We start from the raw sequence: 26,899 nt of genomic DNA, 5'->3' as shown, positions 1-26,899 counted from the left end.
AACAAAAACACAAAATACCTTAATGTATAAAGGGTTAAAACCTCAGAGGAATAATTTGCGACCCACTTATGGAGCCGCCCATATTGACAAAAACAATTTTTTTAAATGTTATGTTTTCTGTAACAATCTAGTATTGTAAAAATTAGTAAGTACATTATTAAAAATCATTAAAATATTAGTTAATTCACTCATGTAATATTAACTAGCTTAAGGAAATATATCATTCAAATAATAAAAAACAATTTCAGTATCCTACAACAGTGATAAAGATCATTCTAAAGAAAGATATATGTAAATCTAGGTTTAAACCAGCTAATAACAGGTCAAACCCTCTATAAATGCTTATAGTTGCATGTTTTACCTTGCTTATAATATACAAGGTTTTTATTTCAAAAAAAGAATTATTCTGCAGTTAAATTACTTTGCATTTGAGCTAAGCTTTTGGGATCAGGAAGGATATTCTAGAGTGGGCCAATCGGGAACTTTTATTCCCTTATATTAAATGTTCTTCATCTATGTTGTAATATATATTTATTATTGGTTCCCTATGGTTGATTTCCGTTCTTGTTTTCAAACATTTGAACAAACTCGAAATATTCTTGAAAAAAACGATTCTCTTTTAATGCAAAAATATCATCACATTGCTTGCGGTCGAATTAAAAAGATTTTAATTAAATCAAATGTTTTGTCATGAGTCCACCTGAATTTGTTTTGTAGCACTACTATGTCATCATCTTTAAACCCTTATCCGCACCCGGTGGTGTTTAGAGCACTGTATTTTTTAATCAAATGCAGCGTATCTCGATCAACTGTTACAAAAAGATTAGGTAATCAGTCTTACTCAATGGAAACTTAATTAAAAAACAAATATTTCATGTTAACCTTCCCAGGACCTATATCGTGGTAAGCAAACGTGCTAACCACTACACTACACGACCGATTTTTACCTAAGAGCAGCCTTCAAAGCAAAACACTTGTCCCGGATTCTGGTTCTATTTCACACACATATCTGTATTCTTCATCCGCCCGGAGACCGACAACTATATAGTTTAATGAACATAGAAATAAATAATTGTAAAAAGTGCTCTCAAGTTAAAACGTCTCAATTTATTAAAAATCCTCACAAAATAGTTCAACATAGATTATGCTAAATAGTGAAAAATCACCCTTCCGGAGTACATACAATATATCTCAATCCTTGCCTTCTCAAGGGCTTTGGTGATATTTATTCTCCCATTTAGTTTTGATTTTCGAGGAATTTGCAACAAAGAAGTGGATTTTCTAGTAAATTGTCCGAGAAAATATTTACATTTTTGGGTTTCATTACTTTTCATGATAACAATTCACAGTTGCTAGGCAGACAGCAGCCAGTCCAAAATTAAAAAAACTAAAGATGAATTGGTGTTATCGGATGCAGTTAGATCAATTCTATGAAAATATAATTGATCACAAAAACGGCATTTCTCAATTTGCCGAAAACACCAAAATCACTAGAAAATTTTTACGGTAAATATGCCGATGATAAGATTAATGCGTTCAGAAATCTAATTCTCTTAAATAAATTAATGTGGATAAATAAATTAGTATTTTGATTTCATAAATTCATTAATTCAAAAATACCTGTACTAAAAAATATGCTTTACTTCATTTCAATTCAATAAAATTAATTTACTTTAAATAATACATGCATTACAAACTTAATAAATTCAATTGGTACATATTATAAAAAAACGTAAAATATATTAAAAGACTCTTGTGTAAATAGTAGAAGAATCCTGCTCCGGAAAACTTGTTCAGATACATACAGTAATTTTTATACGGAATGTCCCCTCATACTGTAACGTTGTAAAAAAACAAGTCTAACGTACCCCGTTTTTTAAGACATTTTAATACTCGAATATAATTTTATGTTGCCTGATTTAGCGCCATCTGACGGCCGTGGTAGTAACTCATCCATATAAAGCCCGTGCTCTGATAATAATTTCTTTTCCATTCAAAACTCGGGACGAGCAGTCCAGCTGTCACGGAAGAATTCTAAGGGCAGGCAACCACACATTTCAAAAATGTAGTCCTTCAAGAAAGGGAACGTTCAACGTAACATAAGCCTATTTGTTTTTAATTTATTAGCGCAATTCTTGTACAGAGAGATATCATATTTTAATGAGATTGTATTTTGTATGGGTTACCCTTTTTGTCTCCCTTCTTCCCTTTTCTTCTTCTCTTTTTTCATTTTTCCTTCACTTTTTTTATCTACTTTGTCCTATGATAAAGATTTTACAATATGCTTTATTTGCACCATAATTTTAATGGATAACAAATCATTACGAAGTTTATTCGTAAATACCTAGAAAAGTCGGTGTCAGATTCTAAAGTTTTCTTCAACATCACGAGACACAAATTAACAAATACAATGAAGTAGACGATCATCTACTGAATTCAGATGTCGACAAACAATCTTCTGGAAACTCATCAACTGAGACAATCATGACTTCAAGCATATCAACCGAAGACGTCACATATCAAATTCCATCTGCGGATTTTTATTTCGTAAATTCAACATTATTCCATATTACGGCGAGAAGAAAACAATCATGAACCTATTTCAAGTGTTATTATTATTATTACGAATATTTACTTTTTAGATAAATTTATTATCTATCTTTTATTCACACCAGCTAAGCAGAAATCTGATTTGTTATAATATCTAACCTTGTTATATTTGTAGAGGATAGCTTCTTTTATTAAAATTTTGTATTTCACTAATGAGTTGTTTATTTCATAAAATCCAGATTTCTGAGTCATATTTATTCCATTTTACAGTAAAGTTTTTCTATATAGTGTTTTTGATGCAGTTCATAAAATTAAATTTAAACAGCATAATCTTATTCTTTTGGAGAATTCTCATGTTCTTGCCGATTGAGCGAAACTGGTGAATGGTAAGTTGTTTGTAGGTACTTTATTATCTTCATCATTCTTCTATATCTTATAAATTCAATCATTAAGGTTGTGATAACCTACCATTATAATGTCGCCCAACTGGGGCCAAATAATTATCTGCAACCTTACTACCGTTGCAATACATTCAAAGTTTGAATGAGGTTTCATTCAGTATTTGATCTGTCTTTTTTTTGCAAAATGCTGACTTTAGGTTGTGTGGTCAGGCAGACTTTAATCTCGAGAATTCCTTAAACACATAATTAAATTACTTCTAAAGGTATAAAAAGTCTGCCTCGTGGTGCAATGGTCAGCGCGTTTGCCTACCATGCAAGAGGTCTTAAATTCGATTCTCGACATGGCGTTGGCATGGAAAATTTATTTTAATAGATTTTTACACTAGAATATTTCATAGCCCCTCGACTGGAGCCTGAAGCATAAGACTGATCATCTTGCCTTCTTGTGACAAAAAAATATCAAGATACGCTGTGATTGGTGTACCAATGCCATGCCTTATGCACCATTAGGTTCAGAAAGGAAATGATGATGATGATGAAAGTTTTTATAACAAATGAATGAAGTGATTCATTATTATTAAGTACCCTAATATTAATATTAAATAATATTTTCAATACATAATGACGCAACACACATCAGAGTTTTACTAGGGCTGGCTGTTTTCTGCAAAATTTTACTCTTCAGATCTTTAGTCATTCAGACTTAAAAAAATCATTTAAACTGTTTAAATACATAGTTAAATAATTTTTTATAATAATTAATTATAAATTAAAAAAAACTAATGCTACCATAATTTATCATTTTTCAAAGGAAAAAACAATTTTACCCTCGTGTAAATTTGATTATTTACTCTTTTTACAAAAGTGTTACTACCTCTCTTACTCTTTTTTACTGCTGGCTACTTTCTGCTTAACTACGTTCAATTGAACAATGAGAAACATCAGCCTTTTGGGAAATTGGATGCAAAAAAAAATTTCTTGCGCGCTGTAAAAATTAGAGTATTCAATTGTTCGGCAAAGTTTCTTGAAATTGTACTAAAAAAATATTTTTATAAAATGCACTACTTTGAACGACGCCACTGGTTAATATGAACCAACCAATGCTATAAGAGCTGTGAAGGATATCCGGTTTGCTTACTGTAAACGAACCAATTGGAAGAACTGACAGAGAAGAACCTCCGACGTCATGCGCGGAGTTACTTCAGAAATACAAAACTTCAAAAAATTATAACGCTGATAATACGATTTTTTTTTTTGCTTATTCTAATAGACTATTAACAAATCAAATAAAAAACTAATGTTCCTCATTGAGTTATTCCAAACAGAGTTCCTGTTAAAATATGGCCATATACACTTTTCAATTTTTAAATTTATATTTATATTATATTGTTAATGATAATACTTTCAACAACTTTTAAAAAAGTTTTTTTGAGTCTTTTGTTGACTTTTGTCTGGTTGTTATTGTATGATTTTAGTCCCTGGTTTATTGGTCTCGACTGTCCTTATCTCGTTTTAGAATGTTGTATATGATTTTTCTGATATTCTCGTATTGTGCCCATGCTTATTACAATTTTTCAAGTTTTAGTTAGTCTTCGTCTACAATTATACCAGCGGCTAATTAAAAAATAAATTTTAAGGATTCTAGTTGAAAATGTTTAGTTACATTCAAGGGTTTAGTTTGTTTAAATAGTTTTTTAGTTGTTGTAAGATAAGGGAGGTCATGGCGGCCTCCGTGGTGTAGTGGTCAAGACGCTTGACTCACGCACGAAAGGTTCCGGGTTCGATTCCCGGTGAAAACACAAAAATTAAAATGTGATTTTTCTCAAGTCTGGGTGCTATGTGATGTAATTCACCACTGTAATTAGGCCTCCTGGCCTGTTGTGGTGCAAAAAAAAAAAAAAAATGTAAAAAAAAAAAAAAATGAACGAACTTTGATATTTTATTTTGCTTTTTTTGTAGTCAATTTATATCATTTTCATACATATTACAGTTTTTATATAATATGCTTCATACATTAAAAAAAATCCGTTTAACAAAGTTTTTGATATTGAAAAAATGACCATATATAATGGCGACAGCCACTTTGCAAATCAAATCGTATTTTGTTAGTTCAAAGTATTTAATCGCAATATTTGAGTTTGTCCAAATGTTTGTAGACCAAAGACTGGATTTCACCCCCTCGGGAGTCGTTAAGATGAAAAAATTACAACAGGGATAGAGAATACCTTAAATAAGGTACTATGGAGGTCTGGGCATTTACAGGGCTTATGACCTGTCAAAGGCCGGTTTAAGTGGCCACTTCAAATATGGGCAGAATGGTGAATGTTACACAGAGTGTAACGTGGCCACTTAAACCAGCCATTGACAGGAAATAAGCCCTGTAAATGCCCAGACTTCCATATTACCTTATTTAAGGTATTCTCCATCCCTGTTCTAAGTATTTAACATGTTCAATTTCAAATAGTCGTTCATAATTTATGTAAGCATCTATTTTGTTTAATTTTTTTTAGATTTAAAATGACCGATTTTTCTATTTGGTTCAAATGTTTTAATTTTCCCCGTTTCTGATCTGTAAATGCTCCATACATAAATAGCAACTTTTGCAACATTCTGAGTTTAATTGTATTTTCTAAATTGTCAGGCTTTTCTTTGTTTGACGAGTTTAAGTTTTTGTTCAGTGTTAATCCGGGGTTTCAGGCAGCGAAAATGTATTTGATCGCAACCTTTAGAAAAAAGTGAAATAATAAAACGAAATATCCTCAGGCTAGATATGACGTCACGTTTCTCTCGTATTTGACATATCCCACGTTTTTGTTGGATTTTGTCAAGACAAACATAAGATACAATCAGAGTATTCCATAAAAAATGATACTCGAGATAAATCGAACCGTCGAAATCGATGTGTATCGAAAAACGTAACTCAGATGTAAATATTCGATAGGAATGATCTAGAAGGATAAAGCAGACGAGGGATGGAGCGCTCTACCTTTTCCCAGGATTCAAGGATTTATTTTTCGTTTTGTAACACCACCCGGTTTAAAATCGGTAAAGCAAGAATATTCCACATCAATCCATCGATTCTCAATTCTTTACTTAACCATACCGTATTGGAAAAAGGGATAAATTCCTCAAAAACATAATATCTTTTAAAATTATTTTCATCAGAAATATGATTCGTTACTGTTTGGCAATAGTGCGCATTTGTAAGTAACAATGTTCCTTAACGGCGTTGAAATAAATATGAGATAATAAATGTATTTATTATCACTGAATGTTATTAAATTTTTGTGCAAAACCCCTAACCGACTTTTCTATGTCTACCGGTATCGAGACGTATCCGCCTCTTCGTCAGGACGCCAATTAAACTAACAAGCAAAACCCACTCTACACCTTCACCATAGTTGTTGCACAAAAATAAAAATGAAACCACGCGCTTTAAGTAGGCAATCTTTACATGTATATAAGGGTGCATGTAAGGGTTGCCTACTGAATACGTGAAGTTTAAAATCGGCATGTTGGATTTATATTTTTGTGCAACAACCATGGTGAACGTGTATAGGGTGTTTTGCATGTTGTTTTTATTGGTTTCCTGATAATGAGACGGATACGTCTCGATACCGGTAGAAATACGAAAGTTGGTAAGTGTTACGCACAAAAATTTATAACATTTAAATACAATGTTTGACCACAAATTTAATGCTTTAAATATTGATTATATGATGTTTTATTCATACATAAACATTGACGATATTATCTTTCGGAAATTTGATTCTACTTTAGATAGACTTAATAATTTGATCAACTTAATGAATTGTTTTATTTCTTAATTTCGTAAATGGACAAAATCCCAAAACTATCCAACAAAAGCGATGTTGCAAACTGAACGCGGTGGGCGTGCATAATATAATTATTTAAATAAATATATGTTTAAACTATGTGCTGTCAAATGCCAACAGTATGTATTTAAAGGTTTAAAAAAAATGCGTTTTATGATTAAACTTAATCAAATGTTAAATCTGTCTCCAGGCGGGTAAATAATACAGTTTTAAGTGTAAGATCTCTATGGCTACTCTTATGTGAAAATCCTGAAAATGGAAATCGAGTGGAGGAATGTACACCCCGTTGTGTAATGGTTGGCGCATTTACTTACCATAGGACGTGAGATATTGGTTAAAATGGAATAGAGAAAAAAACTAGGGTTACAGGTGTAGCATACAAAACAGCCTCACTCAAGTGAAACTGGGCTTGCCATACTATCAGAACAGCCCGTGCCAATTCGCAGCCCGCCGTCATGCTTACCAAATGCTGGGCTTCATTTAATTTTTAAAAAATTCTTTAAAAAACCAAGCACATTGAAAACTTTATACAACACTTTTGAATGCAGTAACTTGGAGTTTGCATCCGTTGTGTGGAGCCCACAATACATAACAAACATAGAAAAGATTCAAAATGTTTAACGAATATTTTTAAAATACCTAGATTATAAAAACAATAAAACGCTTTGCACTTACAGCCAATCTGCTAAACAAAATGGATTTTTCACCATTGAAAATAGACGCACTTTATGTTGATACCGTATATTAAAAAAAAACAAGATATACATATAATAGTTCAAACTAAGCCATGCCACTCTTTCATCCTACACTGCTTTTAGTGACGAAGAGATCTACGAATCGCGAGAAGATCCCAAAGAACTCCATGTTGAACAATCAATTAATTTATTTTTCTTCTGGTAATACGGCTTCTAGAATATGAAAATATAGCCCGTTAAACGATGCTCCACTGTGAAAATCTTATACTGTAACATAGCCCATCATACAATATTCCATTGTAACAATATTAAACGATAACATAGCTTATTATACAATGTTCCAATGTAAAGATATTATACGATTACATAGCCCATTTTGTTTAGAACGATGTTCCATTGTAACGATATTATCCGAAAACATAGCTTATTATACAATGTTCCAATGTAACGATATTATACGATTACAAAGCCCATTTTGTTTGAACCGATGTTCTATTGTAACGAAATTATACGATAACATAGCTTACTGTACAATGTTCCAATGTAACGATATTATACGATTACATAGCCCATTTGGTTTGGAACGATGATCCATTGTAACGATATTATACGATAACATAGCTTATTATACAATGTTCTAATGTAACGATACTATACGATTACATGGCCCATTTTGTTAGGAACGATGTTCCATTGTAACGAAATTATACGATAATATAGACCATTATACGATATTCCATTGTAACAATATTATACGATACCATAGCCAATTATACGATAGTATATCCCGTTACACGATGTTCCATTGTAATGATAACCCTATAAAACTCACGCTACTCCCTTCATCCCCTCCCTCTTTTTTCAACTCTTTTTTCCACAACATGAAACATTTTCATAACCTAATCAGTGAATGTAAAAGTTGCTTATTGAAATGCATGTCGGGTCGGTTTTATATTTTTCTGCAACAACTATGGCAAAGGCGTATAGTGGGTTTTGCATGTTGGTTTAATTGGTGTCCTAATGAAGAGGCGGTCACGTCTCGAAACCGGTAGACATAGAAAAATCAGTAGAGACCATATAGAAATATTTAATTACATTAAGTACAATGTTTGACCAAGAAGTCAATGCTTTAAATTTTAAGAATAATTTATTTAAAGATTCTACCTGGCATCTGTTTCCTGAAGTTATTTTCTGAACTGATGGATGTCAAATTTGTATTTGCACTCAACGGGTCATTTTCACGGTAATTTGAAAGTCGACTGTGAGAAAAACGTATTTTTTAGTGTTTATTGCAACACTTTTACGAGAAAAGCTTTCAGAATTCACGACCCACAAATTGAGAACCATCCCTCTAAACGATGTTTTAAGACGAGCAGAAATTTTACTGCTTTAAAGGAAGTGTTTTATACAAGATTGGCTGATTTTAACTTTAACTCAATTGGTTAAGGGTTTATAGGTGCTTTAAAATATTCAACAGAAGGTCGCTCGAACTTTACTTTACCAGATTATTCGGTCATTGTCTTACGTTAATACTGGAATACAGTCAATTAATCAATATAAAAATCGCTTAACATGTAAAACCCCTAGATTAATTTGTGCAATGTCCTTGATGAACATATAACGCTCTCCAAAACGAAAGGCATTTTCAGGAAAAGTGTACAAGTTTGAATTTTGTCTAAGAGAAGAGATATTTGCAGGATACTACTGCGAGACGTTGCATAGATTTATATAATACTATTAAGCGTGTTGTCCAGATATTCTTGAAAATTTATGTAATAACTAGCTGACCCAATTGATTTTGTCCTGCCCAAACGTTGGCTTGCCTTGAAAAATGACTTTTTATTGATAAGTAGGTACCTAGGTACTTGTTTGTGATTAAATTCCAAAACTAAATTTTTTTACTATTCAAATTTTAAATTTAAGTAGGTCCTTGTTTATGGTTGAATTACAAAACATAAGATAAATATTTTTTCAAATATGGCATTCTTTTTGAAAACGTCAAATTCCGGTCTTCTCACCAAAAGAGGGGGTACTTATGTGGGAATACGATTTTTTAAAATGTATTGAATTTAATATTGTTTTAGTATTACCAAAAATCCAGTAAAAAAAAAACAAATGGATATAAATTATAAGAAATTTAAGGAAAGAATCTGTTTAAGATCCACAAAAACAGATGCTGTTTGTAAACATTAAAAAACAAACTTTTTTATATGCAAAAAAAAAAAATCTTTCCATTTTTTGTCAATGCATTCTCCTCAAACGCAACCCTGGTAGATCTATGAATAAAACATTGATGCTCTTTACTTCTTATTGACTCGTTAGATTGAAGATTTTAATATCTACGAACACGCATAGTGCAAAGATCTATACTTCCTTGAAAACCGCACGTAAATCACGTTCAGTGACATCACACGTACATAGGAATTATATACATAAAGATGTTTATTTTTAGAATTTTTTAATAATATGCATGCTTCTACTTTCTATTATGTTGTATCCCAACTCAACACTGGACTTTTTGCCTCATAGTGTGAGGAATACGTTGTTATTTATTTTGTAATATTTATTAAAAAAATATTTAAAAAAACTATTGCTTTCTTTTTTATTTGCGAATAATATTATGTTATTATTATTATAATGGATATCTTATATAGCGCTATTTTTGTAATATGGTACCTCAAGGGGTCTTTACGAAGTGATTCTATAAATAAATAAATTTCATTTCCACTTAAAATTTGTAATTTACGTAAAACAATTTACTTTGTTATGACATGCTACGGATTTATTCAAATAATTTGAATAACAAGTTGATTTAAAGTTTATTCCGAAACTTCATTTCACTCTCTTAGTTCCGCACTTCTGCTGTGAGAGCATTCCATGCCGTAGGGCCTGCGAACGCAAATCCTTGTTCACCGAATTTAGTGCGCTGTTTGCGAAGAGTTACAATTACTTTTCCTCTCGCCGTAGATGTAGCTGATCTAAGCGTTAGACGCATCTCAGCTAATTCATCAGTAGCTCAATCACAAATAACTGTCGACGTGCTTAAAAATATGCTAAGCATTTGAGCGATCACAATAAACAATAATGAACATGCTTAAGTTATCGCAGTCATAAGTCAATGCGTGTGTAGGTTTGTTTTTTGTTTTCCTCGTAAATAAATACAGTTCATTGGCAAAAAATCGGCGTTTACTATAAAAAATAATTCAATTTATTACATTTGCAAAATAGTAAGAAGTATCTAAAACAAAAAAAAATAATTTAAATTACAATAACAATGGCGACTGCTTTTCTTGACATTTGGCCTAACAACTGCTGGCTAAATGCAATAAATAGCATGATAAATAATAAAAAAATATAAAAAAATAGCAGTTTTGGAATATTTTCCATATTTACGCCGGTGAAATTCAAATGTGTGATTGCGCAGCAGGATTATTTGTCACAAAACGTAAACATTTTGACATTTAATATAAGGTGTTTACGGATGTTCCATTGCGATCACAAATACGATAAACAACCATGGTAAGAAATTGTTATCCCGTCGCTTATTAACTCGTCCATAGTTATTTGTGATAAGGCTACTGGAATGCGTAGTTCCCTTGGGTATTACGGAGCAGAGTTGTGCAGTGACTTATACATAAGTCAACAGAATTTGTATTCCACCATCTATGGAAAACGTAGCCAGTGTAATTCCTGAAGTAGTAGAGTACAACGCGATTGAATGTAAAAAAAACCCTCTGTTATTAAACTAGCGCCTGTTGGTGAACCAAAAAAACATACCTTTTTTGACTGTGTTAGTAGGCACGTAGAATAATTTACTTGTATTTGAAAAATTACAGTTGCACACGGATAAAACGGGGGGAATTAGTTATTGAAACGAATTGTTGATACTCGTATTAGTTTAAATCATATCATTTCTGGAGTGATATTCTAAACGCTTTTGCGAACGTAGAGAACGCTTTTTTGTACGTTTTTCTTCTTTTGCTTCTTCTTCTTCTAGGTTTTTTGATTTTTTTCACAAAAAAGCGTGAGCATTCAGAACACTAGCCCAGGGGCAGCTTTTTCAACTTCCATCAACTAAAAATCGGAAGATCAAAAAAAAAATCGGTAGATTTTGATCAATTTATTGTCAACCCAAATGTAGTGAACGGGATGAGGGGGATGGCTCCCATTGGCAAGCCCTAGATTTATTTTCCCCTTCAAAAGCCGTAAGCACGGTGTGGGGGGTGGCCAGAGTTGCCAAACCGTAGATTAATTAACCACCGAAAAGCCATGAGCGAAGAGGGTGAGGAGGAGGGTAGCAGCTGTCATCGATTTTTAAAAATTTTATAGTTGATCGAAATTTCATAGATTAAAACCATTTCTGTATTTTACATCTTTTTTTAACATTTTGATTAGTGTACACGGTACAAACGCATTGGATAAACATAAGCATAAATACGTTTAAACATAACAGTGTTATTTTACAAAATTATGCAATAATACAAGAACAGTATTGTTATACCTACATATTAAACGTATTTTTATTTAATTATTATTTGTAAATGTTGATTATTTGGCGACCTCCGTGGTGTAGTGGTCAAGACGCTTGACTCACGCACGGAAGGTTCCAGGTTCGATTCCCGGTGAGAACACAAAAAATAAAATGTGATTCTTCTCAAGCCTGGGTGTTCTGACATGTAATTTACCAGGGTAATTGAGAACTCTGTCCTGTTTAGCGGCGCAAAGAAAAAAAAATGATGAGATGCTTAAAAATCGGTAGAATTAGGTATATTAGTAGATTGCTCCCAAAATCGGTAGATGTACCGAAAAATCACTAGGATTGGCAACGCTGCATTAGGGGGGGGAGGAGCTATTCTAAAGGTTCTCTATTCCATAGAGAGTTCCTCTACGAGTATATATTTTTTATTAAACATTTAATCAAAATGTAATGGCAATTAACAAGTTTCAGCCATTTTATAATAATAATAAGACCAATAAACTCACCAGAGAATTTAACTAAGCGTTCGTTTATTTTTTAATCCGGTTTTTATCATCAAGATGCGCAGAGTTTTAATTGGTTTTTACTCCAGATAATCTCTAGTTTTAGTTTAACCGCGGAGACAATGCCCTAAGGATATTTTAATTACCGTTTTTTTATGAAGTCCGAGCAAAAGTTTTTGACGTAATCGTACCTGGAAGAAAACAGAATATATTTGTTTATACCTTATCGAGTTAGTACGTAATTCACACCCAAAAAATTCTCAAGCCTTTTTTTGGGAGTTTGTAAAGAATTATAAATTTATGCCATAACAATAATGTGTCGAAGATGTCCAAATGTTTGTAGACACGCTGAATTTCCTCTCTAGGGAGTTATTTAGATCTAAATTTGATTCAGCGAGGGAAAACATTTTGAGGCGGGAAAATGGAAGTCTAGGTATTAAAAAGACTTATGACCTCTCGTTGGCTGGTTTAAATGGCCACTTTACACACTGTGTAACATTTACAATTCTGTCTATCATACACATTTCCTCGACTCATCCATCCGTTGACTTTTGCGAAGTAGAAGAACTAAAACCTTCATCGTGTGGGTGAGATTCGTGTAGCTGAACTAATTCACCTAGTATGTCCAAATATTTGTAGGCGGGCTGGATTTCCTCTTTAGGGAGTTATTCAGACCTTAATTTATTGCAACGGAGTTGCCTAGTAGGCAAATTGGTTCAGCCGGATGAATCTCACCCACATCATAAAGGTTTTCAGCTCTTTTACTTCACAAAAGTCAAGTGTTGGAAGAATTGAGTCAGAGTAGTGAATGTTGTACATTGTGTAAAGTGACCACGTAAACCAGTCAATCACATGTCATAAGCCCTGTAAATGCCTAGACTACCATATTACCTACGCAAAATGTTTTTCCTCTCTGTTACAAAAAATTTCGATCTAATGTCAAAGTTACTATTGATTTTAATGTTTGTATGTATTTTATAATATAATATATGGTGGGTATACTGGCAAAAACCTTTAACTTTCAAATTCCTGTTTTGAGAAATCAAGCATTTTAGTTTTGTTCAAATTTTACACTTTTATATCTTATTTAAATATCGCAAAATGTTAAGTGCTCATTTAAGAACATGTCTTTAATTTTTCCGTTTCTTCATTTTATATGAAGTAAATATTAAGTTATTTAAAGCTTTTAGCCTGAATAGAATACAATTTAACGTTAAATTTTTTATACAACTACAGATATATAAAATTCAATATGACTTAGTGTATTGAATTTTATATATAATTTTGGCGGCCTCCGTGGTGTAGTGGCCAAGAAGCTTGATTCACGCACGGAAGGTTCCGGGTTCGATTCCCGGTGAGAACACAAAAATATAAATGTGATTTTTCTGAAGCCTGGGTGCTCTGTGATGTAATTCGCCACTGTAATTAGGCCTCCTGGCCTGTTGTGGTGCAAAAAAAAATGTAAAAAAAATAAATGTTAGTGTATTTTGCCAGTTTGTCGAGCGTTAAAAACTTTACAAAACTGCATCATTAAGTCAAATCCGCATATATTCGAGTTAACGTTTTTTGCCAGTATACCTACGATATATACAAATATATATTCACAAACCAATTTATTTATTTTACAGTTTTTAAAAGTACAGAGGTTCTTTGTTTTAGGTCCTGACAAGCTGTGTTATTTTCATTCAAATTTAAATTATTTTTTCATTAAAGTAATTTGGAAAATAATTTTATAAAATACATAAATGGAAATACTTATAATTATAAGAAAATTAAAACAAATATAATTTACGAAATATAAGAAAGCACAAATAAAAAGAACAAGAAGGTATTGGAGAATGAAAATTTAAAACTAACGTGCTGATACACGCTGATTCAAGTGTATATGTACCTACATGATTTGCATGTTTGTGTAATTAGTGTATTGACAAAAAGACGGGTAGGTTTCAAAACCGGTAGATACATAAAAGTCGATAAGTAGTTATATATAAGGGGTAAACATAGTTGTGTCCATTTTCTTCAAATTTATAAATGAGCACCAAAAGTGAAGGGTAATTTTCTGCCCTAAAAGATATTGCATTTGCTTTTAAATAACGCATATTATTTTATTTGATTACGAATCTTCAAAATAAACATTTTCCAGATTCCTTTCTGTTCGCACTGATTCTAGGGAGTAAAGCTGCTCGCGATATTTGAGCAGTTTAAAGTGGAGACGCTATGAATAATTATCGTTTCGTCCTACTGATCTCTTTATTAAGAAAAAAACAGACACAACTTATGTTGATTCCAACTAATTGGTCGTTTATATATTTTTCTTCATTATTTTACAAAAAATTGGCCAATAATTCATAGTAACTTCACCTTACACCGCGAAAATTTCGCGAGCAGCTTTGTCAGATTTTTAGTCCGTGATTGAACGCGAATTGAAATAGGTGTCAAAAATGCTCACAAATCGTCTACATGACATTTTATTTTGAAGATCAAATAAATATGATCAACTTAAATAATATATGTAACGCAAAAACACACACAATATCTTGTAGAACAATCATTTATCTTTCAACTGACGCATAAACTTTACAATTTTGTTTTACTTTTGGTAATCATTTTTAAATTTGTAAAAAAAACTGACACAGCTTGTTAACACCTCACACATACTACCCATGTTATTGCATATACACTTTTATCTAAGTTTTGTTTTTTTATATTGTAATCTGTACGGATGTATTTTTATTAGTAAACGACATTTTGTCTGTATCCAGGCGAATGAAAAATACAGTTCTGTGAGTGAAATAGAATAAGAATCCTGGACGACTCTATGGCTGATCTCAGGAAAGAATCCTGATAAAGGAAATCAAGTAAAGAAACGCTTGCCTCGTAGTAAAGAGGTTGGCGCTTTCGCCTACCATGCTTGGAGTTTCGGGTTTGATTTCCAGGAAGGGAGATGAAATAATAGGAAAATATCACATACTACGAATACCGATAAAATATATGAAATAGATTCAGAATAATTCATTGTACTTTCAAAATCAAAATGGATATTGTGGAGAAATGTTTTCATACATAAATGTAAAAGGAAATTTAATTAAAATACGTTTCTAGAAAAATGCTGCGTGTTTGGCCTTGGTTGTTGTATGGTCAAGATTCGTGATATTTTTCTGAACAAATTTTAACGGCCAGGAACAAAAACATGAATCGTGACATATTAGCTAATGGAATGGCGGTTTTTGCGAGGATTTCAAATTACAAATTTAAAAGTATTTTTTATACTACTGAAATTAGCAAACCATTTTTTTAATGGATAGTATTTCATAGACCTTTATTACTTTAAAAATTTGATATTTCCCTATTGTTTTTAAAGGTGATTTTATATTAAACTGGCATTCATTGTCCCTGAAGCGTAAGACTGATCACCTTACCTTCCTGTAACAGATGCTCGAGATACGGTGATACGGTTTGATGATGACTATGAAACTGCGTTTTAATACTGTAACTTAAATTAAATAATTTTATGAAAAATCACATTAACTTTATGAGAATGCTTTTGTGGAGGCAAACAAGATGCTCAGACGCAATTTTATTTTATTACTCCCCGTAAAAGTTTTCCTAGGCATTATTATAATAAATTTAAGGTAATATACTTAAACTGACAGTCCTATAAATAAGGATGTTCAAATGTTATTTGTACAACAATCTAAAATAAATACATTGCATTAAGTAAGATGATTGCTTCTCAAGAGAAAATGAAGAAAAAAACAAAGAATTGACCATTGTACTGTGTACACTTGTAAATATGTTGATATGTGAATCGATTTACAAAATTCTAGGAACATTCATTTTCTTCGTCTAACTAGCTGCATCAAATATTTACGTTCAAGAAAATCAATTGATCGAATCACGAAATGTTAAAACGAGACCTAAATCAATAATTGGTAATATCATAATTCCAAAATTAAAAACAGGAACAAGATATGATTACACTTACATGGGATTATTTTAATTTTATTTTATAATGAATAAAGTAAACAAAAAGTTCAGTCAGGGGTACAAAATATTCAAGAAAGATGTTAATATTTTTTTATATAGTGTGTTATAACCATCAGGAATTGGCACTGCCACTATGGTTGCTTCGTCTGCGTAGCATGTGATTTTAACGACCTTAACTCCCTTAGTTTTAATTTGCCAATTCCTCCATTCTTGAAAGCGTTTTCATATATTTATTTTGTTTATGGAAGAAAAGGTTTTTAGCTTATATTATTGTCGTATTATATTTAGTTATAAAGGTGCTAAACTTGCGTTGCTTCTTTAATGTTTTTCATTTGTGCTTTAAAAAAAAAATCCCGAAAAGAGTTGTAGTAACTCTTTGGAATGTAATTCACCTGTATTATACTTTGTAAAATACTCAGTATTTTGTAATTTATAAATTAAAAAATAAAAATACTCATACTTATTTTTTAAGGCACTCATTAAAGACACTGTACAGCAGGACCTCGGTAGTTCGAACCCCAGCTAATCCGAGTGCTTGTATAATCCGAACGACATCTCTACCTCTTTAAAACCTCTGTAGCCTTGTTATTTGAATCATTTGACATTTCAGGCCAACATGCGGAAGACTTTGACCCAAAAGGTGACATACCGTTAAGCCTTTCCGAAACAGGGGCTTTGCAGAAGTAGAGATTACCAATTTCATGATAAATAATGCTGATATTGATTGTCTGGGGCCTTTTACTGATTAAAACATAGTAATAAGTGTAAGAAATGAGCGTTGGAGTGAAAATAAATAAATAATAAGAAGAACAAAAAAAAACTAAAAAAATGGTTATCGGAAACAATTTCAAGGATTCAATATTTACTTGGAACGGGCGGATGAAGACGATATTGCAGTTTCAGCAAAAAATGTTTTTACGTTCATCCAGTGAAACTAAATAACACTCGTCAAAGCACTGTATTGGAATTATTTTAATGAGTGTGATTAATAGCATTATACTTTTGGAAAATGACATTTTGCATGATTAAAACATACTTTCATTTACAAAAAACATTGTTTAATTTCGAAAAATTGCCTTTTAAAATATCTGCATACTATAATCCGAACGGGGTATAAATTTAGGATGTTCAGACTATCGAAGCCCTGCTGTATTTAATCATTTTATTTCTTACTAATAAAAGAAATATACTGAGCTTATATAGAGGGGACATCATTGTAAGACGTCACCCCCTATCGTGATAAACAAAAATGATTTTTTTCTTTTACGTAATGGGAAACATTTTTAAACTTATAAAAATTATAGAAAATTTTATTTCAATTTAATAATTAATAACTGATACGTCTTTTGATGTTTTGCAATTTAAAAAAAAAACGCATAAAAAATAAAAAGTTATTTCGAGATAAGTTATGAAAAAACTTTTTTCGTACTCACCTTTTTTATACACTGATTATGGTGTAGAAAAAACAATAACATCATCAAATAAACAAAAAAAACAGAAAAACAAAAAATATATATCATTATCAAGCAATTCATTAGTTTTATGAATCCATTTAAATTTATCAGAAAAATAAAAGTAAAACATGTTAGAAAGTGAAAAGGAAAAACAAAAGACAAATAATATCCACAAGTAAAGTTAAAAAGAGCACAGCAGGGGATGGAGAATGAGAAGGTAAAGTAGAGAAAAGAAAAAAGGATTTATAATTGAATTGAAATATTCAAAATTATAAAATCTATTGATGATAAACTACAAAATGACCTACATTCTTTGTTATCTTGGTGTAATGAAAACGACTTATTTTTTAATATTAATAAATGTACGTCTATTAAATTTACAAGAAAAATAAATAAAATCGTTCTCAATTATTCAATGGACAACACAATTTTAATGAACGTCGAGACAATTTGAGGTCTTGGGATACTTTTTGATAACAAACTTAAATTCATCCATCACATTGACTACATTTCCAAAAGAGTGTCCAAAGTCTGTGGATTCATTTTGCGAATATCTAAACCATTCAAAAGCCGAAACATTGCAATTACACTGTATGAATAATTTGTTCGTAGTTTGCTTGAATTTAATTTTATATTCTTCTTATTAAAATATTCATAAAACGCGAATCGTATAAATTTTTAAAATTGTTAATATTTAGAATTGGATCAAATACTTTCATAATTAGCTATTATGATTGTCTTGAGTACTTTCATATCTTCAGTTAAGAATTCAAAAGGATTTTGGCTGGTTTGATATTCTTGTACAAATAAATATCTAACTGTATAGATGCCCACGATATCCTTGATCAGATAAACCTTAATGGACCTTGCCGTAACTCGCGTACCAATCCTGTATTTGCAGTGAGACATTATTAATCTAACATCGTATTCTTTTCCTCTTTGTCAAGAATCCTCAGAACAGTGTACGAAATCTCATCAAACGGTTCTGTCGATGTGTTTCTACAGCAGGGGCAAGCATTCAAGAAGCAAGCGGTGTTGTCTCTCCTCTGACTCCCGATGACACACTTGCCTTGTCCGCCTAGATCTTTTTTTTTGTTTACATAAATGGTATAAATTGCGTTTAACATATATTAAACATTAATATGAAAAAAAAAATACGTAACAAAAAATGATTAAACAAAATACGCAACAGCGTTGGGAGAATAATTACCGCGCTTCTACAGGTCACCAAAGTACTTTCGAAACGACCCAAATTTTTACCGGACACGGAGTTATGAAAAGTTACCTATATGGGTTTAAATTAAAGAATGATTTAAACTATTGTTCATGCGATGATATTTCTTTACAGAGGAACAACTTTTATTTCAGTCTGCATTTTTCAATTAAAAACGCTATAATCTTGAAAAAAAATGCAGGAAAGATGGAATATCCTTAAAAGATATTCACATTGTCGTTAAAAGTAGCAATCACGCACCATTGTTCTTGGACTTTGCAACAATGGTGATTGAAATCATAAAGGTAACAAACCAAAATCAGTTATCAAACACCCCATTTCCAAGGTTATGACATGTAAAGCTACTAAAAACAGGGGTCCAAATGTATATTTAGCGTCCCCAATGTCCACCATGACGGCGGAGAAGTAGCAGCCCAGAAGTGCTTATAAATTGTAAAAAATACTCGAAGTGTCTATCAGTAGCGGTTTACTCAGAATCCAGAAATGCGTCAGTTAAAATTGAGTTTCTCCTCTCATGGCCAATTCACGAGAAAATAACAGAGCTAGTCAAGAGAAAGCCTACATATTCTCCCTTCACTCTTTTTGGTGAAGTTGCTGTTGAGTTTATTACTGAATTATTAAAATTATCAAACCAGCGCGCAGCCACTCTATTTACACAATAATACCTTTGTTGATTGATGATCGAATTCACAAACCGCTTTGCTAATACGTACAAAATTAAAAATAAATTATGTTTCAGCTAAAACCGAAACTGAATGAAATGTCAACTTAAAGTATTTGAACGATTAATAAACTTACTGAATTCAGGGAAATGTTCGAGCATTCATCGAGAAAATTCAATCTAAAATAAAAAATACTTGTGAGAAATTTCATGATTTGTTGTTCGAGTATATCGAGATCTTGGTTTGTTATGTTAAATTATTGGAAATTACTTCAAGAAAATAAACCCTTTTTCTCTAAAAGAATATAATAAAAGAAATTATGAACATCATGAAAATTTATTTCGGAAACCTTGCGTTATAATAAAATTCGTCAATATTTGATTTTGTGTGCACAGTATCAAATTAAGAAAAAATTACGTGGTTAATAAAGATTCTATTGTATTTTTATCACAACTTTTGAGGAATAAAACCGAAGAAGTATTTTGTAAAAATTTAGAAATGGTTCATATTAATCATAACTTTTTATATATAACTTGTTATTAATGGGCAATTAACATGAAAGCTTTTATACGTCAATTGATTATTTATAAGAATATTTTTATTGTACCTTTATTGAAATATTTGAACACATCAAATAAAAACCTTTTAGATCTTTTAGATTTTACTACTAAACAAAATATAATTTTTATTTTAAATACGTAAATATTTGTTAAAAATAGACATTAAAATACCTTTCAACCATATTTTTTTAATAAGTCCAAATGTTTGTAAAAAAGTATCTTCTTCATTTTACCCCCTTGGGAGTTTTATTGATCACTCAAATGTGCAATGACTGGTCAGAAGCCCTGTTTATGCCTAGACTTCCATTTTACCTTCTCAAAAATATCCTTCTTCGCTGTTGACTTTTACTACCTTTTCAATTTACAGCCAAATAAAAAAGGTTTAATTTATACGTGCTGGGTTATAGTATTGTGGTGGTGTCGCAGACTCCAGTTTGGAGGTTTGAGATTCAATCCCACTCTATCACAATTTGATTCCTTTTTTCAAAAAATATAAGTTAATACTAAATAAATAAATCTCCAATATCAATTTTTTGCGTCATAAAACATGCAATCATAAAAGACGAAAATATTTATTTTTCATTAAAAAAATACGTGGCGTCACCGGCGGAGAATTATCAAAATTACAAAACGTTAAAAAAACATTGCGATTGATAAAACGATGCACAAAAATACATTTCTTAAATTTTTGGCTGAATTTATTGGTCATTTAATTTTTTTTTTTTTATTATACCACTGAACTTTCTTACTAAAAAAAAATAAAACCAAAAACAAAAAAATGTTCCCGGCAAAAAATCGATAAATTATGACCTTGTTTTATAAAATACATCAAATCAATTACTGTTAAAAGCTCTCCAGAAAAAAAAAATATATATATATTTTATTACCTACCTTTAAATAAAATAAAAAAATTGATTTATTATCATGTTTAAATGTTAAGTAAATTTCGTTTTTTAATCGTGATAACGTACATCTACTAGAAAAAATAAATATAAATACACTTTCATTTTTTATGTCAAAAACATTTATTTTTTCATGATACGGCATTTTACTCTTTTTGTTTAAATAAATGTAAACTTATCATTTTAAATAAGAGTTGTACGTCGTATTAAAAGTTATATCATATGCCCTGACGATGAAATAGGCACCTCAAAACCCGTCTATGTATAACTCTTAATTAAAATGGGTTTGTGCAAATTTATAAACAAAAAAGTGATGAAAATAAGTAAATTTATATAATTCTCGCGAGTTACTTCGCGATAAATTTAAACAATTTTGTTTGTCCAATTTAACTCTTATGAACATATGATTAGTAAATTTAGTTTTTCAAATGATATGGATTTCATAAATCTTACCTGTCTTCAATTTTTCCTTGATTTGTTAAACTTATGCTTATCACCCAAAGTGAACAACGTCATCATACCCACACAATAAACTAATTTTGCTCACAGCACTACATTTTTCATAGATTATTGAAACTGATTTTAAACTTAAAAATATGTTTACAAAACTTTTTCAGCGTGATATTAGTTTCTGATCAAACTGCACGTAGAAAACTTGAAAAACTTTTGTCAAAGTCTTTGAAGCTTTTTAGTAATTGTTTTTTGTGTTTTGAATCGATTTCAAAATAAACTTTTATCAATTTGTTTTTTGTTTGAACATCAATGCGTTTACGAAAAGGGCGCCAAACAAATGTTTTGAGCGTCGGTTTTCTGGCGTCGCGACGCGTAGCGGGTATAGGTAGAGACTAATCCTACTTCGTGAACAGAACCGGCTCTACCCGACGCCGAATAAAGCAGTATGAGATGCTTCTAGTAACGAACTAAATTTTCTGGATGACGCAAAGGCCATTTTTACGCTTATACAAATTTTAAATATTGACTGCGCATCATAATTATTTACATACATTTCCTTAACTAAAATATTTTAATTACTCAAATTATTGTTGATACTTGATATTGAAAAAAAATATTGCATAAGTATGTAGATAATTTTTTCTAACAATTTTATTTAAATACTCATTTTTTATGTTTATATAAAATAAATTTTAAATTATCTGTCTGAGCGAAAAATGAATACAGTTTTGTATGTGAAATAGAACCAGCACCCTCGACGAGTGTTTCTAACTCGATGATTACTCTTAGGTCAAAATCTGGAAAATTTAAATCAAGCGAGGATACGTTCGCCTTGTCGTTGGTTGGCGTCGGTCATGCTTGTGGTCATAGGTTCGATTCCTAGCAGGATGGACGTAAAATAATAATATTTTTAAAGTGGTTCTATACTGTAATATTTCATTGCCTTAGAACCGACTAATGAGACGTTACCTTGCATGATACAAAAAATATTAATTGGAATAACTATGATGTGCCCTATGCCCCACTGGGTTTGAATAGGAAAAAAATGATAAAATCTAACAAAGTATCAAATATTTATTCAGTAAAATACCCGATAAAAAAATAATTTAATAATTACAAAACTGGACTTCTTTGGAAAAACTGGAGTTTTCTCGTAAAAGAAGAAAAATCTCTCACATGTTTATAATTTTAATAAGGAAAACATATAACTTGATGTTTTTTTAAATTTCTAAAAAAAAATATTTTGTGATTTAAATACGTGACATTAAATAATTATTCATGTCAATAGAGTTATTCAAATCATGTTGGTTCAACACGCAGTTAATTATTTTGCAATATTATAAAACGCTTAACTAAATCATCGAGTAAATTATATTCTCTTGCCTTTACAAACCGTTGAATTATTGATATTGTTGTTTTAATTACGTTAAGTAAAGCGGGGTCTTTAAAATGGCTCACTGCGCTGCCTTTGATATTGCAAAGCCTTATGGCGAGCTAGGGGAGACTTGCGCTGTATAGGGGATGACAGTCAGTACCATCCTTAACTAGCGAATTATTACACAAATTATGCAGTCGAAGAAGACTGATTAAACTGATTTGCTCTCAGTATAAATAATTTTCCTTTATTGTTTAAAAAAATCAGCCGGTTCCAGAAAATCCAAGTCTTTAATTGATCGTTTGCCAATATACCAGCTAATAAAAACCAAATTGAATCAATTTTATAAAAGTACATTATATGTCGATGTATTGGATAATAACATAAGTTGTGTCCATTTTTTTATAAATTTAAAATAAGCACTAAAAGTAAAAGAGTACAGTTAAGGTTATAGGTTATTCAAAAAATTCTGCTCATAAAAATGTTGTGTTTTCTTTTATATTAAATTAATTATTTTATTTGATAACCGGCCTTCAAAATGAAATATAAAGTAGACAAAAGTGACCATTTTCGACACCTCTTTCAGTTCCCGTTCAATCAAGGGAATAAATGAGAAAATAAATAAAAATCTAATTAAGGCATTTATATCACCATCATTATTCTATTTCCGCACCCAATGGTGCATAGGTACACTAATTGCCGCGTACCTTGATCATTTTTGTTACATAAAGATACGATGATCAGTCCAACGCTTGAGGTACCAGTCCATGGACTATAAAATATTCCGGTGTGAAAACACCCTTGTAAATAAATATTTCATAGCGACCATGTCGGGAATCGAAGCCGAGACCTATTGCACGGTAGGCAAACGCGCTGACCATTACACCACAAGGCCGACATTTTAATAGAACTAAAATACATTTTTATGCAATTACCCATATAACTGTACTAGTCTTATTTCGATAAAGCTATCTATTTTTTAACTTTATCGATTTGAAAAAAATATTAAATAGCATAATAATTCATCAATATTTTTACGTTCAAAATTTTATGGACAACGCTGGATTCAACCCACTAAAGAGTTAACATATTACAACAGAGATGAAGAACATTAAAGAGAAGGTAATATATAAGTCCAGGCATCTACAGGGCTTATGACCTGTCAATGGCTGATTTAAGTGGCCACTTTACACACTGTGTAACACACCATTCGGCCTATATTTGAACATCTATATTCCTTCAATTCTTTCATTTGTTGATGTTTGTGAAGTTAAAGAGCTGAAACTTTTATTTATGCAGGTGAGATTCATCTAATTGAATTATTTCACCTACATACTAGGCAACGCCGGAAAATATTATTTTTTCAATTTCTATACTTCTTCATGGACCAGGTAATTTATCAACAATATTTTGAGTTTGTCCAAATTTTTGTAGACAAGGACTGGATTCAACTCCCTGGAGAGCTGTTTATATTAACATATTACAACAGAGATGAAGAACATTTAAGAGAAGGTCCATGAAGAAGTATAGAAATTGAAAAAATAATATTTTCAGGGGTTGCCTAGTATGTAGGTGAAATAATTCAATTAGATGAATCTCACCCGCATAAATAAAGGTTTCAGCTCTTTAACTTCACAAACATCAACAAATGAAAGAATTGAAGGAATATAGATGTTCAATATATAGGCAGAATGGTGAATGCTACACAGTGTGTAAAGTGGCCACTTAAACCAGCCATTGACAGGTCATAAGCCCTGTAGATGCCTGGACTTCTATTTTACCTTCTCTTAAATGTTTTTCATCTCTGTTGTAATATGTTAATATAAACAGCTCCCCAGGGAGTTGAATCCAGTCCTTGCCTACAAAAATTTGGACAAACTCAAAATATTGTCCACTAAAGAGTTATTAAGATTGTCGTTTTTTGGAAAATTTATCATTTTGCCTATGTCTAAACATCTACACTTTCTGAATTCTTCCATCTGCTGACTTTTTTTAAGTTAAAGAGCTTTAACCTTTATTGATACAAGTGAGATTCATCTGGCCTTTTGACCTTCTGGGTAACGCCTGAAAACAGTTTTTCAGTTTTATACTTCTTACACCAGTTAGTTTAAACAACAATGTTTGGAATACATATAAATATTTGTAGACAGGCTGGTCCTTTGTAGGGTCATTAAGATCTGCTTATGGGGGAAATAATTCAGCCAGATGAATCTCATGTGCATCAATAAAGGTTTCAGCTCTTTTACTTCAAAAAAGCCAAAAGGTGTAAGAGTTAAGGCAATTAAGATGCTTTAACATAGGCGTAATCGTGAATGTTACACATTGGGTAAACTGGCTACTTAAACCAGTCATTTACAGGATATAAGCCTTGTATTTATTTATTTGACACTTTATATACATATACAATATATACATATAAGGGCGGGCATATTGTCCTTAGGCAATTTCTTCCTACCTACCCAAACCGTTCAGTTTGAGAAAAATATAAATGCATAGACATATTGAATCTTACAATTTTATACAAAAATTAAAAACAAAGATTAACAAAATAAAAATATATTTTAAAAAATGAACACTATACTATGAAGAGAGGAGAGGTGATGGGAAGGAAAGAAAAATGATAAAGGAACAATTTAAATATTAAGATAGTGACAATTCAATCTTGACTTAAATGTAAATAAAGAAAGGGCGTCCTTAACATTAGTGGGTAGATTATTTTACAATCGAGCGGCTACTACTGTGAAAGAGGAGGCAAGAAAATTAGAGTGATGACAGGGTATTAAAAGGGTTCTCTCGTTACTACAACGAAGAGATAGTCCGTGTTGTGAAAGAGGTTGGATGAACTCTCTCAGATAAACAGGCGAAGTGGGATTATTTAAAATATTGTGAAGAAGTGATAGAATGTGAATATTTCTTCTATGCATGATACTGAGCTAGTGCAGTTGCGTGCGATACTCGGTTATATGGTCAAATTTGCGAAGATCAAAGATATAACGAATACAAATGTTCTGCAATCGTTCTAACTTATCGAGTAATTCAGAGTTAGCATCTGGATAACATACATCCGCATAGTCAAGGAGTAAATGTTGCTTGTATATACCTAGACATCCATATTCCATTCTCGAAAATGCTTCGCCTCTCTGTCGCAAAAACTTTAGATCTCAATAACTCCCTTGGGAGGAAATTCAACCTACAAATATTTTGACAGACTCAAAACATCGTTTAGATAAAAGAATTTTTTTTTTTTAAATAAAACAATCTTTTTTCATTAAAGAAGTATTGGGCTCATTCAGAAAAAAATGCTATGTTTTTTTTTTCCTCCATAGAAACAAGGAAACGTTGACAATGACTGTTTGAATATATAATCAAATATTTCAAATACGTATTGGAATATTTTATGATACCCTACTAAGAAATATTACGAACACTAAATTCACGTTTTTACTGTTGACTGTCGTAAAAAAGTCATTGTTTTTTGTATTTGTTTATAGTTTTATCCATTGAATCTATGGTAAATAATACTGTCAATATTCTGAACGTCTTTTAATCATAAAAACACAATTAATTTAGAAAAACACGCGAGAACGCTACGATTTTCCTCAATATTTGGTAGGAAAATATGAACATTAATCTAGTTCTTAGGAATAATTTTAATATTATTTAATTAGGTCGTATACTTGGTAACGAATTTAGCCCTGTTGATTACTTTTACATCTCAATATCTCGATTAAATCTAATTTTGTTACTTATACTAAAGTAAATTACGGCCCCATAGCAAGAAGTTGCTATCTCACATTTATGACTTAAATG

Source organism: Micrasema longulum, unplaced genomic scaffold (assembly GCF_059751315.1).
Source record: "Micrasema longulum isolate JH-2025_06_02 unplaced genomic scaffold, ASM5975131v1 h1tg000548l, whole genome shotgun sequence".
NCBI lineage: Eukaryota > Metazoa > Arthropoda > Insecta > Trichoptera > Brachycentridae > Micrasema > Micrasema longulum.
Note: the sequence above shows the minus strand (reverse complement) of the source record.